This window comes from Primulina eburnea, chromosome 17 (assembly GCF_022965805.1).
Source record: "Primulina eburnea isolate SZY01 chromosome 17, ASM2296580v1, whole genome shotgun sequence".
Lineage (NCBI taxonomy): Eukaryota > Viridiplantae > Streptophyta > Magnoliopsida > Lamiales > Gesneriaceae > Primulina > Primulina eburnea.
The window spans coordinates 12,765,147-12,777,930 of record NC_133117.1 but is presented as its reverse complement, the minus strand read 5'-3'; the positions used below and the strand labels follow the sequence as shown (position 1 = coordinate 12,777,930).

At 39.4% G+C, this 12,784-nt stretch overlaps 1 non-coding gene across 1 annotated transcript; it reads right to left on the bottom strand.

Annotated features, from left to right (window-relative positions):
- Positions 1-309: 309 nt before the first annotated feature.
- On the bottom strand, positions 310-416 carry LOC140818895 (small nucleolar RNA R71). Its single transcript, XR_012115126.1, has one exon. It is a non-coding gene; the product is annotated as a small nucleolar RNA R71 (small nucleolar RNA).
- Between the last annotated feature and the right edge of the window lie 12,368 nt (positions 417-12,784).

The following is a 12,784-nucleotide window of genomic DNA, read 5'->3' as shown; positions in this document are numbered from 1 at the left end:
AGACCAGTCATCCGAGCTAATCAGTTTGAGATCAAGCCAGCTATCATTCAGATGATTCAGAACACTGTCCAATTTGGGGGAAGTGCACTTGACGACCCTAATTCTCATATAGCTGACTTTCTTGAAATTTGTAATACTTTTAAGTTTAATGGCGTGTCTGATGATGCTGTTCGTTTGCGTTTATTTCCATTTTCACTGAGAGATAAAGCTAAGTCGTGGTTAAACTGTTTGCCTCTAGGGTCTATTACTACATGGGAGGATATGGCAAAGGCATTCCTGATCAAGTACTTTCCTCCGTCAAAAACTATGAAGCTTAGAGCCGACATTACTACTTTTTCTCAATATGAGCAAGAGTCACTTTACGAGGCATGGGAGCGCTACAAGGACTTGTTGAGGAGATGTCCACACCATGAGCTGCCTCTTGGGTTAGTTGTTCAAACTTTCTACTACGATCTGCTTACTCCTAACCGTACTATGATAGATGCTGCTGCCTGTGGTAACTTACTGAGAAAAACGGCTGAGGAAGGATATGAGTTATTGGAGGAGATGGCTGGTAGTAGCTATCATCCTCAGTCTGATAGGCAGAGACGAGGTGCTGGAGTTAATCAAGTTAATGATTTGTCGGCGGTTTCATCATAGTTAGAGGCTTTGAATAGAAAGATTGATGGGATGAGCATGAGTGGGTCGGCTATGCGTCTGCAAGAAATTTTCTGTGATAAGTGTGGGGGTGAGCATGACGTGCAGGATTGCCATCATTCTATGTGCCTGAGGGAGCACCGATAAAACAAGTGGGATTCCAGAACCGTCCTAGAAATGACCCTTATTCGAACACATATAATCTGGGATGGAGGAATCACCCAAACTTTTCATGGGGAGGTCAAAACAACCAAAATCGCCAACAAAGAGGTCCACCATATGGGATGCACCAAGGATTCAAGCCAGAACCGCCTCGGGAGGAGAAGTCCAATTTAGAGCAAATGATGACTAAATTTATTTCTGCAACAGAGACGAGATTTAAGAACGAAGATGCATCCATAAAGGGGTTAGAGAATCAAATTGGACAATTGGCTAAGTTGATTGCTAATAGGGAGCAAGGAGCTTTGCCAAGCAACACGGAAACTAACCCAAGAGAACAAGTGAAGGCTGTGGAATTGCGTAGTGGAAAAGCACTCGAGTCTAATGAGGAAAAGACCAAGCACGGTGAGGATGAGGTGGAAAATCGAGGAGGTAAGTCTTCTAACTCTACATCTACATCTATTGCACAGAATAAAATTTTTATCCCTCCACCTTTTCCTGCACCAATGAAGAAAGCTAAATTAGATGCACAATTTGGTAAATTTCTTGAGATATTTAAAAAATTGCATATTAACATTCCTTTTGCTGATGCTTTATTGAATATGCCAAGTTATGCAAAATTCTTGAAAGATATCTTAGCAAATAAGCGGAAGCTAGAAGATCATATGACGGTGAATTTGACTGAAAATTGCTCCGCTTTAGTTCAAAACAAGATGCCTCCTAAGCAAAAAGATCGAGGGAGTTTCTCTATACCTTGCATTATTGGTGACATTAATTTTCATAAAGCTCTATGTGATCTTGGTGCGAGTATTAATCTGATGCTTTTTTCTGTGTTTAGGAGACTGGGATTAGGTGAACCCAAGCCAACTAGGATGTCGTTGCAGCTGGCTGACAGATCTGTCAAGTATCCTCGTGGGATTATCGAAGATGTTTTGGTGAAAGTGGATAAGTTTATTTTTCCTGCAGATTTTGTGGTACTTGACATGGAGGAAGATTTAGAGATGCCTTTAATCCTAGGGAGACCGTTTTTGGCTACAGGGAAAGCACTGATTGATGTTGAAGAGGGGAAATTGAGACTGAGAGTTGGAGAAGAAGAAATTATTTTTGATGTCTTCAATACTCTCAAGCACACAATGCACAATGATAGTTGTTTTCGTATTGATGTCTTGGATTCTCTCGTTTGTGATTTTATGCAGGATGGGTTGAAAGAACCATTGGAGGCCACTCTCAATACTGAAAAGCAGGAGGACGAGCTAGACGAGGGAAAGATGGAGATGGTAGCTCACTTGAATGCCATTCCACCTTGGAGAAAGCAAGTGAGGCTTAGACTAGAGGAATTGGGAGACAGAAAAGATTTAATGCCTCAAAAGTCAAGCCTATAGGAGCCACCTACTTTGGAGCTCAAACCACTACCTCCACATCTCAAGTACGTTTATTTAGGAGAAAATAATAAATTACCTGTTATTATTTCCTCTTCTTTGACAGATGATATGGAGAGTAAGCTCTTGGGAGTCCTTAAGGAGCATAAAGTAGCATTCGCTTGGAAGGTTTCAGACATAAAAGGGATAAGTCCTTCGATCTGCATGCACAAAATTCTGATGGAAGATAAATACTCACCTCTAGCACAACCACAAAGGAGACTCAATCTAAAGATGCAAGAGGTAGTAAAAGCTGAAACAATTAAACTTCTGGATGCAGGTATTATCTATCCTATCTCTGATAGTGCGTGGGTAAGTCCTGTACAATGTGTGCCTAAAAAGGATGGGATTACTGTTATTACTAATGAAAAAAATGAGTTGATTCCCACTAGAACTGTTACGGGTTGGCGTGTGTGCATAGATTATAGGAAATTGAATGATGCAACCCGTAAAGATCACTTTCCCTTGCCATTTATCGATCAAATGATTGAACGATTAGCAGGTCATGAATTTTATTGCTTTTTAGATGGATATTCGGGATACAATCAAATCACAATTGCACCTGAGGACCAAGAGAAAACTACTTTCACTTGCCCTTATGGTACTTTTGCGTTTAGGAGTATGCCCTTTGGTTTATGCAATGCACCTGCAACATTTCAAAGATGCATGACCGCTATCTTTCATGACATGATTGAAAATTTCCTTGAAATTTTTATGGATGATTTCTCTATTTTTGGCTCCTCATTTAATGAATGTTTAGAGAATTTGAACTTGGTGTTAATTAGCTGCGAAGAGAGCAATTTGGTGTTAAATTGGGAGAAGTGTCATTTTATGGTTCAAGAGGGGATTGTGTTAGGACACAAGGTATCAGAGAATGGAATTGAGGTCGACAAGGCCAAGGTGGAAGTAATCAAAAACCTACCACCACCTTCATCAATAAAAGGAGTTAGAAGTTTCCTAGGGCATGCTGGTTTTTATAGGCGTTTTATTAAAGATTTTTCTAAAATTGCTAAACCTTTATCCTCTTTGTTGATGAAAGATGTTGAATTTAATTTTGATTCTACTTGTCTGCATGCATTCGAGATACTCAAGGAAAGCTTGGTGACAGCACCTGTTCTGACTGTCCCTGATTGGGAGTTACCGTTTGAGGTGATGTGCGATGCTAGTGATACAGCTGTTGGTGCGGTGCTGGGTCAAAGGAAGAACAAGGTATTTCATACCATCTACTATGCAAGTAAGACTTTAAATGATGCTCAATTGAATTACGCTACTACTGAAAAGGAATTACTTGCTATAGTATTCGCTTTCGACAAATTTCATTCATACCTTGTTCTGTCTAAAGTAACTGTGTATACAGATCATTCTGCCCTAAAATACTTGCCTGCTAAGAAAGATGCGAAACCTAGGTTAATTAGGTGGATTTTATTATTGCAAGAATTTGATCTCGAGATTCGAGATAAAAAGGGTGTGGAAAATGTAGTTGCTGATCATCTGTCTAGGCTTGAGCATGTTAGAATTAAGGGCAGTGACGATGATATAGATGACTGGTTTCCTGATGAACAATTGCTTGAGATGAAACATTGTCCATGGTATGCAAATTTCGCTAACTTTCTTGTCACAGGCACACCTCCACCAAACCTATCGTTTCACCAACGAAAGAAATTCTTTTCTGACGTGAAATACTATTTTTGGGAGGAACCGTTTTTGTTTAAAATTTGTGCAGATTCCATGATAAGACGGTGTGTTGCGGAGGAAGAGTTTGATCAAATTCTCAACCATTTCCATGACCGTGAGGTAGGTGGTCATTTCGGACCAATAAGGACGACATCCAAGGTACTTGAATGTGGCTTTTATTGGCCAACTCTCTTTAAAGATGCTCGTTCTTATGTGCTACATTGTGATAAATGCCAGCGGACAGGTAACATCTCTAACTGTCACGAAATGCCTTTAAATAATATCATTGAGTGTGAGGTTTTTGATGTGTGGGGGATAGACTTTATGGGACCGTTTCCTAGTTCTTTCACGAAAAAATACATCTTGGTTGCGGTGGATTATGTGTCTAAGTGGGTAGAGGCGGAAGCGTATGCCACTAATGATGCTCAAGTGGTCCTAATATTTTTAAAGAAAAACATTTTTAACCGATTTGGAACACCACGAGCAATCATTAGTGATAGTGGCACGCATTTTTGCAACAAACTATTTGAAAAACTTTTGAGCAAATATGGTGTCACACATAAGATATCTACCCCCTATCACCCCCAGACGAGTGGTCAAGTGGAAGTGTCGAACCGAGAGATAAAGCGAATTTTGGAGAAATTGGTAGGTGTCAATAGGAAAGATTGGTCGGTGAAGTTAGACGATGCTCTGTGGGCATATAGGACTGCTTTTAAAACACCTATAGGCACTACACCATATAGGCTTTTGTTTGGTAAAGCATGTCATCTACCTGTAGAGTTAGAGCATCGGGCATATTGGACAACAAAAGCACTAAACTTTAACTTCATTGATGCAGGTGAACGACGTTTGCTTCAACTATATCAGTTGGAGGAATTCCGGAATCTGTCCTATGATCTAGCACTGTCATACAAAGAAAATACAAAGAAGGCTCATGATAGGCGAATCATCGAAAGAGAATTCAAAGAAGGTGAAAATGTCCTGCTCTACAACTCCCGGTTGCGACTATTTCCCGGAAAACTGAAGTCACGATGGTCCGGTCCATTCGTGATTTCGAAAGTATACCCATCGGGAGCGGTAGAGTTGAAAGATGGGAAGGATGGGACATTTACGGCCAATGCTCAGCGCCTTAAGCACTACATGGGTGGCACAATCGAGCCACAACTTGGAATCACCCGGTTCCAAGACATGCCGAACTGAGACGGACCGATAGTCAAGCTCTCGACTATAAATTAAGAACTACTTTTCTTCCCCTTCTCTTGCATTTGATTTAATTTTTCTTTCGTGTCGGTTTGTTTATTTTCTCTTGCTCTTGTTTAGTTTTATAAAAAAAACAAAAAAAAACAAAAATATTTTGGTGTGCACAGCCGTGAAGCTTCCGCCTTGGCGGGAATTTATATCCGCCCGGGCGCGCCCTCTTCAAAAAAATTTCGAGGACCATCTGCCCGGGCGCGCCCTTTTCAAAAAAAAATTCGAGGAATATCCGCACGGGAGGAAACTTATAGCCGCCCGGGCAGATCGCGCAGACTTAAAATCTGCTACACTTTTTTCTCCTCTCCCCACTTGAAACCCTCGCCCCCTTTTCCGAATTTTTGGCCCCCACTCTCTCAATCTCACTCAATGCATCTCTTCTCACCAAATTTCAGGTACAATCGTGCACCCTCACCTTCACCGAGTATCCAGACGCGATTTTTCCGGTCAAGAACTCAACTCTCCGGCGAACCCAAGCGATTTCCGGCCACCGCCGCCTCTTTTTCGGCGCCTCCTTCCATCTTTTGTGCTCAAGACTTATTTGGTGATTTTTCAAGGAAAAGACTCAATCTTGGTCTATACACTCCACCAGGAAGCATTTAGGCTACAATATTTTCTTCTCCGGTGGTCTTTCAAGAAACTCCGGTCATCTTCCACAGATTCCGGTGAGCATCTCCGGCGACCCTCAAGAATTTTCCGGCGCTTTGATACTTTGTGCACTCCAGTGTCGACATGGACACCCAAAAGATCTAAGGTAACTCATGGTGCTTCTAGTTCTCGGTCCACTCCATCTATGTTTGTGAATGAAAAAGCTAGGGAGAGATTTGAACATGCTAGACTACATAGGAAACCAATCCCTAAGCGTGGATTTAGCTCGTTTATTATCGATCATTTTCGGAGTCCCAAGTAGAAAGAAGAGGGTGCAATACCTTTGTAGCACAACCGAATGCAGCAGTGGTTCCGGTTGTGCGTGAATTTTATGCCAATGCTCCGGAGGGGAATGAGTATAAGGCATTTGTGAGGGGACATCTAGTCCCGTATGCTTCCAAGACGATCAATGAAATGTTGGGTTTTCCGTCGGTGGACGATTCGGTGTTTCAGGCGTGGGTGCTTAACCCGGATTTTGATTTGATCATTCGCACACTCTGTTATCCGGGCACCACGTGGAAACAACCGGGGACTTATACGATCTTTCTTGAAAAATTTTTGAAAGTGGAGGAGGCATTGTGGTATGCATTCTTGTCTAAGAGATTGATGTCGGTCGGTCATACGAGTGATGTGCAGCGTGAGCGGGCGATTGTTCTTTATGCCATCTGTACTGGGATGGTGATTGATGTGGGCAGGCTCATTTTCGGACAGCTTAACATGTGTATTAATAGCAGCAATTTGGCTTTTTACTTCCCGACGATAGTGACTGAGCTGTGTGCCCGAGCGGGGGTGATATTCGCAGATGATGATGAGTGGTTACCGCTGATGAGAGCCATTGATGAGGCTCTTTATAAATCCAAGAGGGAGAAAAGACAAGCTGAGCTGCCCGAGGAGGTATTTTTCGATTATGGGAGAGCAGCTCCACCACCTCCGGCCTTAGGACATGCACCACCACCTCCGCAGCCACGCCGTCGTGCCATGCGAGATCGTGTCGATGAATTGGGCGCTTGGGCCAATTATCAGACTCAGTACAAGGCCGTTAATCAGGCTCACATTCAGAACATCGAATACTTGGTGCAGGGGATCTCAACTCATTTGGGCATCGACACTTCCGGACGGCCACCTACACCCGCATACCCGCCACCCTTCAATTTTCAGTACAATTATCCTATGCCCCCAGCAGCTGAAGAGGGAGTTCCACCGCCAGAGAATGAGGAGGAGGATGATTTCTGATCAGGGGAGTGTACTGTTTCCCCTTTCTTTTTATTTTGCATATTCTGTCTTTGCATTTACATTCATGAGTTTTTATGTTTTTAGTGTTTGTTTCGTTTTTTGCAATGAGGGCATTGCACAACTCTAGTATGAGGGGGGTAGATTGTTATGTTTGCTTAGTTAATTGGTTTTAAGTTCGTTGCATTTCTTTTGTTTGGTGGAGTTTATATTACTTTGGTGGTGTCAAGTTTCAGTTATGGGAGTTTATTTGGTGTTGTTAGTATTGCTTGTTTTGAGTTGGTTGTTTGTAGTCGGTTATAGTATTGCATGTTTGGTGTCGTTTATGGTGAGAAGACATAGTTTATGAGCCAATGATGATGTTGAATTGATAGTATACAAAAGTATTGATTGGGTCACTTCATGAATGGTACTCTTGATTGTTAAAGCATGAATTTGGGTACAAAGTTTGAACTTTTTGAGCACATATGTGTGGGGACTAGAATTTTGTAGGAATAATGGTGAAATTTGAAGGTTTTGTGTGGTTAACTTGAAAGTCATCATTTATGAGTTGATTTAGCATGTAAACCCGTGAAAATAAGTCACTAATTGGGACCTTGAATGAGAACATTTGATTTGCCTTGAATTTTACATATACCCCCTTTTCAATGCACTGAATTAAAATATCATACCCCTAACCAGCTGTAATCCAAAGTTATATATTTTTAGCCTAGGGAGTACATGTGTGAAAATTGTGCATCTTAAAAAAAAAAGGAAAGAAAGAAAGAAAGAGGGAGATGTAAGGTGAGGGGGAGCCGAAATAAAAGGAATGAAATTCTATTCCTAGGATAAAAGTTGGAGATGTAAGGAGACGAGGAAAGTTAGACGAAAAGTCTTGACGATTGCACAATGAAAATGATCGGTGTACTCCCAACTTTTAGCCACTTGAGCTTATTTTCCTTCTTTTCGACACCCTTATTTGCACTTAAAAATTGAATAAAGTTCAATTTATGGTTAGTGATAAATGGACACGGGGGTGCATGCTAGTGAGACTTGTATTGAAGTGTTAATTGAGTGACTCGCATGATTTGATGATTGATCTATTTGAAGTACGAATGACTAGACCCATCATGACACACACACACACGTTCAAATTAGTGTCAAGATTTATGTGTAGATGAGAATGAGTATTCGTTTGTGATTTGACTTGATTATGATTTGTATGTGGGAAAGTTCACTAAGGCATGAGCATAAAAGTTGTTAACTCACCATTGACATTTACTTGTGTTGGTTATTTCTTGTTTGAGTATTTTGTGTTTGTTGTGTTTGTTTAGAATCTCGTGCTTTAACCTATTTTGCTCGAGGGTGAGCAAAAGGCTAGTATGAGGGGGTTGATAGGACTCGTTTTTACGTGTTTTTAGTGTTGGTTTTGAGTCGCATTCATGCATCATATTAGTTTGTTTTAGTTTAATTTTGCATTTTTTAGCATTATTTAGCATGTGATTGATCTCGTGTATTTTGTGGTTATTTTGTAGGAATTGAACCAAAAAGTGGGAGAAAATTTGTCAAAATATCGAAGACGATTCGCTAGGGCGGTGACTTAGCGAGAATTTTGGTCTGGCCGAGGATTTTATGCGCAAGTGTCTCGCTAGGGCGGTCAAAAGTGACCGCCCCAGCAAAACCAGGGACATGCTCGAGGAAGTTTATGCGAGGACCTCTCACTAGGGCGGTCAAAATACACCGCCCTAGCGAGAAGCGAGATTCGGGAAGATTTGTTTCCAACTTTATATGGACTCTATCCTACACCAAAACCTAAGACACGAGATCAGCGAGCCTTTTTGGAGAATATATCATATTTTTCATCACTTTTCTTGGAGGAGAGGCTAGAAAAAGGAGATTTCGAAGACCTCGAGATTTCCACGCGTCGTGGCCGTCATCCATCGTCATCTTTAGTATTTTAATTATTCAGTATTTTATTTCTTACATTGATTGCTGGTTTTTATCATGAATTTCAGTAGCTAAACTCTAGATTTGTTGGCATTTGAGGTGATCCTATCCCGTACTCGGTGTTTAACATTATTTCTCGACGTTTTTATTAGTGATTTGTTTATGCTATTGTTCTTTCTTGTTTCAATCGAAGCCTAGCTAACTTCCTTTGATTATTTCATGTTGTTGATGATTTCGAGAGAATAATTAACAATAGGATCAAATAGTATAAACCACGGATTTACAATTTTAGTAGATATACGGAATTGGGTACGTGTCGATAGTGATAGTTCACCCGGATGAAAGCTAGTGGATTCCATTGAATGTAATGCAATCTTGAACTGTTAAATAATTGAGGACACTTGAGTACTGCATGTTTATGATTAGTATTAATATAACTCGACAGAGTATGTTAATTAGTCTAGGTAATTCCGTCGAATGAACAAGTAAAAGTCGAGTGTAATTATTTAAACACGAGTGGTAGGTGAACTGCTAATTCCCAACAAATTCATTTCTCAATTGATTTAATCCAAATTAATCATTGCTTTCTTGAATACGTTTTCTTTGCATTTTAATTATTTTAGTTGTTTAATTTACATTAGTTTAATCATCAACTCATTTTATCGTTGCTAAAGAAATTTTACTTGAAAATAAAAATAGTGTAACGCAGTCCTTGTGGAACGATACTCGTATTCACTTACGTTTATTATAACTTGACTATCGTGCACTTGCGATATTTAAATCGAGCTTTCATTTATAAAATAAATTTTGGGACTATTCACTGTGCAAGTTTTGCTTGATCATGGCTTCAAGCCATTTTGTTGAATCAGTATCAGATATTGCTTCCTTAAAGTTCGTTGGATCATATCCAAAACAAGACTCATCATGGTCTTGTTCATGAAGAAGCATATATCTAGCAGGTGGTCTAATAACACTATCAGACCTCCTAGGAGCTTGTACTTCAATTACTGGTTGTTGGAGATTAGGTTCAACTACTATAGTTGAGGGAGTATCTTGAATTTCTTCAAGTTCTATCATCTTGCCTTTTTCTATCTAATAGAAATTCTTTTTCCAAAAAGGTGGCATTTCTTGAAACAAACACTTTTGCTTCATTGAGACGATAGAAATAATACCCAACAGAATTCTTTGGATATCCTATAAAGTAGCACAAAGTGGATCTACTATCCAATTTGTCTCCCACTGTCTGCTTCACGTAAGCAAGACATCTCCATATTCTCTCGTAAGAATATTTGGGAGTTTTTCCCATCCATATCTCATATGGTGTTTTATCCACTGCTTTAGTATAAACATTATTCAACAACATTGCCATAGTTTCAAGCGCAAAGCCCCAAAACGATGTAGGAATTCAATGAATCTCATCATTGATCGAACCATGTCCAACAAGGTTCGCTTACAATGTTCAGAAACACCGTTCAATTGTGGTGTTGCTGGTGGAGTCCACTGTTAGAATCACATTCTCTTTTAGTTAACCCAAAAATTCAGCACTCAAGTATTGTCCACTTCGATCAGATCGAAATTCCTTAGTACTTCTTTCTAGCTGATTTTCTACTTCAGATCTGAATTCTTTGAACTTTTCAAATGCTTCAGATTCGTATTTCATCAAGTAAACGTATCCATACCTCGAATGGTCATCAGTAAAGGTAATGAAGTAGGATTGCCCATATTTTGTGCTAACACTTAGCGGGCCACAAACGTCTGTGTGGATCAAATCCAGTAGACCATGTGCACGTTCCACGTTTCCATTGAATGGAGTCTTGGTCAATTTTCCCTTTAGACAGGACTTACAAGTAGGTAGAGATCATGTCTGACAAGTCACACATGATTTCTCCTACTATCTTGTGCATCCTTCTTTGGGAAATATGACCTAGTCTAGCGTTCCATATTTGTGTGGGATATGGATCATCTAACTTTCTTTTGGTTTTTGTTGAAATCATGTTTACTTGGACATTCACTTATCATTTCCAGAACATTTCTGGCACATATAATTTCTTATGTCCGGACTTCTTGCAGTGAAATAAATATGTTCTAACTTATCAAGCTTTGTGGCCTTTTAAGTGTCTTTCAGAGTTTGCCTTTAATTGGGATTGCTTTTCTTGTGAGCGGCGGAACATTTCTTCCCTTACCTTGTGGGCTATTTTTCGTCTGACGAGAGGCCCATTAGAAAAACAACAATTCCCTGTTTTATGGTGATCTCATAAGTTATAAGCGTATTAACTAGCTCTTCAAAGCTATCATCTATCTTATTCAAATTGAAGTTCACCATAACCTCGTCAAATGAGGAAGAAAAGACAACAAATTCATGTTACCTAGTAACTCGTTAGGAATCACATATTCCAGGCCCACCACATCCTCAATAAGCCCAGTCATACGTACACTACGCTCATTGACCAAAGCCCCATCTTGCATGCGTGTAGTCATGAGCTTTTAAAAGTAGTGTGCATCACTGTACGAGTTTCATGCACTATGCAACTCTTGTATGTGTATTCGAATGTCAGCAGCATTCAATATTTCCTCAAATTGTCCCTACAGTTCATTTGACATAGAAACGAGCACATCACACTTTAGCTTGCATACTATGGTCCTACCATCTTGCATGCTTTGTCAGTTCAGCAGGACATGACATTAGTGTATATATATTTTCTCCGAATTTATAACAATTTTCCCAATCGGTCTTGAAAATTAGATTCAATTAGCTTTTTAATAATAAAAATGGATTACGTGACTGAAATCGAAAATATACTGATACAGAAACAGAATAATGGTTGCTGATTATTTTAAAATAATTTTAGGATATAAAATATGGATTTTATTTTATAAATCTCCCTCCCACTATTTTGACATTTCCACCACCATCTAATGAAAAAGCGAAATCGTATTTCCTTAGTGGGCACGTAGAGTCCAATTAGCTAATTATAATCTCGAATAATATCAGCCAATTATAATTTCTAAAAGTTAGAATCCAATTGCATCCCTATGCAACCTCCGCGTGTTTTGCCTCACGTTTAATAAGGACCCAATAATATGACGTCGTTTATTTTTGCGTGTCAAACCGACCCATCAATATTGAATTGTAATGGACGGTCGCCATGAATTCCCCCAATAATATGAGCCGAAGTCATGAGAATTCCACTCAATTCACATAATATGGCCGGTGGAAGTCACAGCTTTCCGGCGTACAGGCCTCCCCAATAATATGAGCCAGACACTGTCCGCGTGTAGCGATCAACATGCAACCACGGTTGATGGAAGGCAAGGAAAAATTAAACTCTTTTAATTTTTACTTTTACGATTAGATATAAATTTTGAATCTTATTCAAAATGAGGGATTTTAATTTTAAAATTGTCTCATCATTTTAATTTAAAAATCGTGTGCCACGAGTTTGTATGTTTTCCGGATTCATGCAACTATATTATATAATAATATACATACATGCATACTACTATATATCATAATATGACATTCAACAATACATGCAAATGCAACTATTACAAGAGCATCCAATATTTTACATGTTTTCATCTCGTTTATCGGGCCCACCATCATCCAGTCTTAATCTCCCACTATTTATAATAATTACATTTAAATAGCCATGGCACATAAGGGATGCATATCATGGGGTGGGAACGGACCATAAACCAGGCCAACTTTAATATATCAAATATTAATAATAATGAATAAAAAATAATAAAATATCCTAACATACACCAAACACATTTGTCAAGGCTCTCGATCATCCTTCATGCATTTAATATCAAATATTAAAATCAATTTAATTAAACAA